Source organism: Carlito syrichta, unplaced genomic scaffold (genome assembly GCF_000164805.1).
Source record: "Carlito syrichta isolate Samal-C Ts95f unplaced genomic scaffold, Tarsius_syrichta-2.0.1 Scaffold302036, whole genome shotgun sequence".
In the NCBI taxonomy this organism is placed as follows: domain Eukaryota; kingdom Metazoa; phylum Chordata; class Mammalia; order Primates; family Tarsiidae; genus Carlito; species Carlito syrichta.
Window position 1 is genome coordinate 94,801 of NW_007246132.1, and position 7,265 is coordinate 102,065.

The 7,265-nt window shown below is 37.1% G+C and overlaps 1 pseudogene; it reads left to right on the top strand.

Moving 5' to 3' along the window:
• The first annotated feature begins 2,180 nt into the window (after positions 1-2,180).
• LOC103258242 lies at positions 2,181-4,008 on the top strand (annotated as a pseudogene).
• Positions 4,009-7,265: the final 3,257 nt, after the last annotated feature.

A 7,265-nucleotide genomic window follows, 5' to 3' on the forward strand; every position in this document is an offset into this window, starting at 1 on the left:
CTGGTTTTTTTTGGGGTCCCCCTCCTTGTATTCATAGACTTGTGAAAACACCAGTACAATCTAATTTTACCACAGAAAAAAACACTGTGCCCATTGTCAATTCCCATTCCTACATTCCATACTATCGGCTCCTGACAACCCTAATCTACTTTCTTTTTCTCTGAATTAGATATTTATTTAAATCATATCCTGTCTGGCTTTTTGTAACTGGCTTCTTCACCTTATAATGTTTTCAAGGTTCACCTGTGTTGTAGCACGTATCAGTAATTCACTTCTTTTTATTGCTGAATACTATCCTATTGTAGGATACACCAAATTTTGTTTATCCCTTCATCAATTTTATGGACATTTGAGTTGTCTCTACTTTTTCACTGTTGTGAATAATATCATGAATGCTCATGGGAAGTTTTTGTGTAGACATATGTTTTCAATCCTCTTGTGTATATACCTAGGCATAGAAATACTGGATCATATGGAAACTCTATAGTCAACATTTTGAGGAACTGCCAAACTATTTTCTTTTTTTAAAATATATTGAGTATTTTTTACATTTTATTTTAGAGTTGTGGGGTACATGTAAGGATTTACTCATAAATAAATTGCATGCAGGTGACTTTTGGGCTTCTAGCAGGTCTTGTCTCTTCCCTGATAGTGGACCTAGTACCAAGTCTGCCAAGCTACTTTCTAAAGCGGCTGCACCATTTAAAACTCCATCAACGTATGAGTGTTCCAATATCTCTACATTCTCACCACCGCTCATTATAGTCTTTGTTTTATATTTTAGCCGTACTAGTAGAAGTGGTATTTCATTGTGGTTTGGGTTTGCCTAATAACTAACGATGCTGAGCATATTTTCATGCATTTATTGGTAACTGACCCATCTTCTTTGAACGAATATCTATTAAAATTCGTTGCCCAGTTTATAACTGTGTTGTCTCTTGTTGAGTTGTAAAAGTTCTTTGTGTATTTTGGATATTAGTCATTTATCAGATGTATGATTTGCAAATATTTTTTTCTGATTCTGTGGGTTATCTTTTAGTTTTATTGATTATGTTCTCGGACACACAAAAGTTTTTAATTTGGAAGAAGTCTAATTTTTTTTTTTTTTTTTTTGAGTTGGAGTCTCACTCTGTCACCCAGACTGGAGTGCGGTGGTTGCTCCTGACCATCGCAGCCTTGACCTGCTGGGCTCCGGCGATCCTTCCGCCTCAGCCTTCTGAGTAGCTGGAACTACACGTGTGCGCTACCACACCTGGCTAATTTTTTATTTATTGTAGAGATGAGGTCTCGCCAAGATGCCCAGGCGGGTCTCGAACCCGTGGGCTCAGGCAATCCACTCACCTCAGCCTCCCAAGGCGCGAGCCACCGAGTCCAGCTCTGTTCTCTCTCTCTTTTTTTTTTTTTTTTTGAGTCGGAGTCTCACTCTGTCACCTAGACTGGAGTGCAGTGGCCACTCCCAGCCACCACAGCCTCGACCCGCTGGGCTCCGGCAATCCTTCCACCTCAGCCTTCCAAGTAGCTGGAACTACAGGCGCGTGCTACCACGCCCGGCTAATTTTTTGATTTATTGTAGAGATGAGGTCTTGCCAAGTTGCCCGGGTGGCTCAGGCAATTCACTCACCTCAGCCTCTCAAAGTGCGGGATTACAGGCTGAGCCACCGAGCCCGGCTAGAAGTCTAATTTTTATCTTCTTCTTTTGATTCTTATATTATCTGATAAAACTTTAAATAATCCAAGATCATGAAAATTTACACTATGTATTTTTCTAAGTGTTCTATAGTCTTAACTGTTACATTTAGGTTTTCAATTTATTTTAGTTAAATTTTGCATATGGTATGAGTTAAAAGTCCAACTTCATGTTTTTGCATGTGGATATACAGCTGTCCCGGCAGTGTTTTTTGAAGAGACTAATAATTGTTCCCAATTGAACTACCTTGACACCCTTATCAAAAATTGACCATAAACATAAAACTTTATTGCTTGACTCTCAATTTTGTTTCATTGATCTATATGTGAATTATTATGCCAGAACAATACTGGCTTGATAACTGTAGCTTTGTGGTAAGTTTTAAAGTTGGAAAGTATGGAGGGGCATTCTCTGGAGGGCCACTGGTGCAGGCTGCAGTGACAGGCTGCTTGCTCAGCATCTGTTTGCGGCCTCCACGTCCTGCAGGCTCAACATGGTGCAGGAGGTGTCGGAGTACCTGAGCCAGAATCCACAGATGACGCTGCGACAGCGAGACTGACAGTTGCACCACTGCCGTGAGTTTCTGCTCTGTGATGCTGAAGACCTGGCCCCCACTGGCAGCACTGCAGCCCACACGGTTGAGGCTGCCGATGCCAAGAGCACAATCAACCTGCAGCTGCAGCAGCTTATCTCATTCTCCATGGCCTGAGCCAACCATGTCTTGGGTGCCAATACCCTCAAAACATTATGGATAACATTCTTACTATGACTGAAGACAGCAAAGTGACAGATGTTCCAATCCATACCACAAGAGATGAACTAGTTGCTAAGAAGGGGTAGAAGAGTCATCCAAAAAACGAGTCACAGAAGAAGAAAACAATTCTGCAATTGAGCAAGATCATGCAAAAAATTTCTGCCAAGCCAAAACTTGCATCAACTCAGCAGGAAAAGAGTTCAACACGTACCAGGTTATCTACCAAATCAGAGAGTAGTGGGAACTCAACTCGGAGCTCTGGCATCTCCAGTCAGAATAGCTGTACAAGTGATGGAGATACATCTGTTTCCAGCAAAAGCAGCTGTAACCCTCCAGTAACAATGAGAGGATCTGGAAAAGCTTCTGAATCAGAAGCTCCAGATAAACATGGTTCGGTATCTTTTGTTTCTTCATTGTTGAAGTATAATGTGAATAGTCACATGACCCAATCCACTGACTCCAGACAGCAGAGTGGATCACCTAAAAAGAGTGTTTTGGAAGGCTCTTCAGTCTCAGCTTCCCAAAGCTCAGAGCTTGAGGTACCCTTGTTGTGCTCCTCAGGAAGATCAGAAGTAGAGTTGCCATTATTGTCTTCTAAGCCTAGATCAGAGACAGCTTCAAGTGGGTTTACTTTCAAATCTAGTTCAGAGGCAAGTGTTTTGTCATCAATTTCTAAAAACAGTTCCTCATCAGGCACATCCTTACTGTCTCTCAACAGCAGCTCCTCAACAAATGCATCACTGCTAACTTCTAAAAGCACTTCCCACATAGCTGCATCTCTACTAGCTTCCAAGAGTATCCCCCAGATCAGTGGATCTCTGGTTTTCAAAAGCACTTCCTTAGCAAGAGTTTCAGTTTGCTTCCAAGAGTAGTTCTCAGACTAGCACCTCACAGTTGCCTTCTAAAAGTTCTTCACAGTCAAGTGAGAGTGCTGTCAAATTCTCTTGCTACAAGTTAACCAATGAAGATGTGAAACAGAAGCAACCTTTCTTCAATAGACTGTATAAAACGGTGGCATGGAAGTTGGCAGCTTTAGTCCCACTGTGAATCATGGAGAGCTCTTCACCACAGCTATTGAGGTTCTGAAAGAAAGACTGGATGTATTTTTCGACCCACTAAAATAACTAGCATATCTGCCTCAAAATAAGAGCCCTCAAGAGAGTATTGTTTGTGAGTTGAAGTATAGGTCTGTGTATTTGGGCACTGACTGTGGAAAAAGCAAAGAAAATGCAAAAGCAGTTGTATCAAGAGAAGCATTGATGTTATTTCTGAAAAAAGTGGTGGTAAAATATGTAAAAGGAAATACAGAGGTAGTGAAATAGAAGACCTAGTACTCCTTGATGAAGAATCGAGGGCTGTAAATTTACCTCCAGCATTAACACATTCTCAAGAATTACTATATGTTCAAAATATCACTGCATACATCTGGTATTTGGAGAGGAAAAACTGGCTACTGTACAGTGTAAAACACAGGATTTCACAAATTTTGTATTGCTTTTTATCTAGTTTTGCAGAAAATTTAATTTCTAGTTCACTTCACACAGTAGAAATGATAAATAAATTATGAATGACAGTACATATTAAAAGGTATGCATTAGCAGCATACCTGTATGCTGTTTTATTTGCTGAAGAAAATACTGCCTTTGATTTTTAATGATGCATTAGGTACAGTGTGTAGTTTGGTAGAGTCTTAAAATTTTTGCACTACTTTCAATATGGTGAAAATGTATTGTCTACCATGCTTTTTTTTTCTAGCACTCACATCAAAGAAAAGGGACCACAGCATTTAAATGTCTGAAAACCTATAAAGCTTGAGGTTTAAGAAATGTTGCCCATAATGTTGAATACATCTGTTAAAAAATAAAAGAAAATAGTTGTCTCAGACTATTTTTATGATGAGTTGTAAGCAGTTTTTTTTAGATATAAAGCAGTATAACATACTTATTGTTATTATATTCTGAAGTTGCTTGAAATTCACCATGATTTTGACCACTGCAGATTCTTTAAGTGGGTTAATTTATGTTTTGAGGTAGAATACAACTTATACTCTTTCTTAAAGACATAAATGTGTTTCCGTATTAAGAATATTTTATGACTACTATTAATAGATTGATTTGTTTAGATATTAAATGCTTTAAGCTGTTAAAAAAAATAAATTTGGAACGTATAATTCTTCAAAATGTTCCCTTCTTTACCAAAATCGTTTTGGCTGTTCTGGGTCACTTGTATTTCTATATAAGTTTTAGGGTCAGCTTTTCAATTTCTGCAAAAATACCAGCTGTGTTTTTTTTGACAGGGACTGCATTGAATCTGTAGATAAGTTTAAGTAGTATTGTGCCATCTTAACATTATTAAGTCTTCAGATCTGTAAACATGGATGTCTTTTCATTTATTTAGGTCTGCTTGAATTTTTTCAATGATTTTTTTGTCATTTTCACTATATGTCAATCATACTTGTTTAAACTTATTTCTATGTTTTAAAAATAAGTTTTGATACTAGTATAAGTGGAATTGTTTTATAAATTGCATTATCAGACTGTTTATTGCTAGTGAATAGAAATACAATTCATTTTCATGTATTCAATTTGTACCCTGCAAATCTGTTAAACTCACTTATTTGGTCCAACCGTTGTGTGGATTTCTTAGGATTTTCTATTTACAAGTTCATATCATTTTAGAATATGGATAGTTTTACTTTTTTCTTTCCAAACATATAACCAAACAATTCAAACAATAAAGAAAACAATAAGAAAACACAAACAAGAAAACAACCCAATTAAAAATGGGCAAAATATCTGAATAAACAACTCACCAAAGGCAGCATATATATGGCAATAAGCATATGAAAATATGCTTGACAACATATGTCATTAAAACAAAAATGAGATACCACTACACACCTATTAGAACGACTAAAACCAAAAGCACTAACAGCACCAAGTGATGACAAGGACATGAAGAACCAGAAACTGTCATTCATTGCTGGTTAGAATACAAAACAGTACAGCCACTTTGGCAGTCTATCAGATTTTTATAAAACAAAATAGTCTTACTATACAACTTGTTAGTCATAGTTCTTGATATTTAAATGAGTTGAGATCTTATGATCACACAAAAACCTGCACACAAATATTGGTAGTAGATACAGTCATCATTGCCAAAAGTTGGAAGCAACCAGGGTGTTCTTTAATAAGTAAATGTATAAACAAACTCTGGTACATGTATACAATGGAATATTATTCGACAATAAAATAAAAGATCTATCAAGCCATGAAAAGATATGGAAGAACCTTGAATACACATTACTAAATGGAGGAAGCCATCCAGAAAGGCTATATACTGTATTATTCCATTCGTGCGACATTTAGAAAAAAAGCAAAACTATAAAGACAGTAAAAAGCTCAATGGTTTACATGGGTTTGGGGGGAGGGAGGGAGGGATATATGGAGCGCAGGGGATATTTAGGGCAGTGAAGTTCTTCTGCTTGGTACTGTAATGGTAGATACAGTCATACATTTGTCTAAACCCATATAACTGTACAACTGAAATTGTGAATACTAATGTAACTGTACTTCAGTTAATGTGTCAATATTTGTTCATCAATTTCAACAAATGTACTACACTAATGAAAGATATTAATAAGGGAAAATTGAGGGATGTGGTGGGGAAGGAAGGGTGGTATATTGGAAATTTATATACTTTAAAATTTGTTTTTAAATTAACAGAATTGTATACAGTATATCATGTACAATATAACGTTTTGAAATATATATACATCGTGGAATAACTAAATCTAGCTAATTTAACATATGCATTACCTCACAGTTGTTTTTGCAATGAAGACACAAAAATCTCTCTTAGCATTTTCAATAATATATATGGAGTGGGGCCAAAAGATCGGAATTATTTTTGGTGGGCAAGCCCCTTATATTACAGGCTTCCCCCACTAGGTTAGTGTTCAGGGAACCCATAGCATCAGAGTACCAGCCAGTGTTGTTGGGAAAGGCTGCATTCAGCTTCAGTGAATATTTTTGGAGATTCTTCCAGCTCGTTTGCCCATGATGATTTGCGAGCATACCTGCCCACACCATGCTGCATGTTCAGCAGTTTTTGACCAAATAAAGCATGATCCCTGTGCCTCACCCACCCTATTCACTCAATCTTACCCCAACCAATTTTATTTTGTTTCCCTGGATGAAAAAAAGTCCTCACAGGGAAACGTTTTGCCAATGTGGAAGAGGTGAAACAAAAAATGGCAGAAGCACTAAGGCATACAAATTGACACATTCAAAGACCGTTTTGAGCAGTGGAAAAAGCATCTCAATACATGTATTGCATGAGATGGAGAGTACTTTGAAGGTGACCAAAGTTTAAACATGTAAGAATAAAAATAAAATTTTTTATAAATACATTTTGGGTTTTTTTGGCTACCCCCCCCCCGTAATGTTATTAACTGTAGTCAACATGTTTTGCAATAGATCTCTTGAAATTACTTGTTCTAACTGAACCTTGTGTATCCTTTGAACAACATCTCCCAACCCACCCCTACTGCCCTAGCCCTTGGAAACCACCATTTTATTCCCTCCTTCTATAAGATTAACTTTTTTAGATTCCACATATAAGTGAGATCATGTGGTATTTGTCTTTCTTGCCTGGTTTATTTCACTTAGCATATTGTCCTCCAGGTTTATTCGTGCTGTTGGAAATAACAGAATTTCTTTCTTTTTTTATGGATGAATCATATTCCATTGTGTACATATGACACATTTTCTTTATTCATTTATCTGTTGAGGACATTTAGGTAGCTTTTATATTTTAGCTATT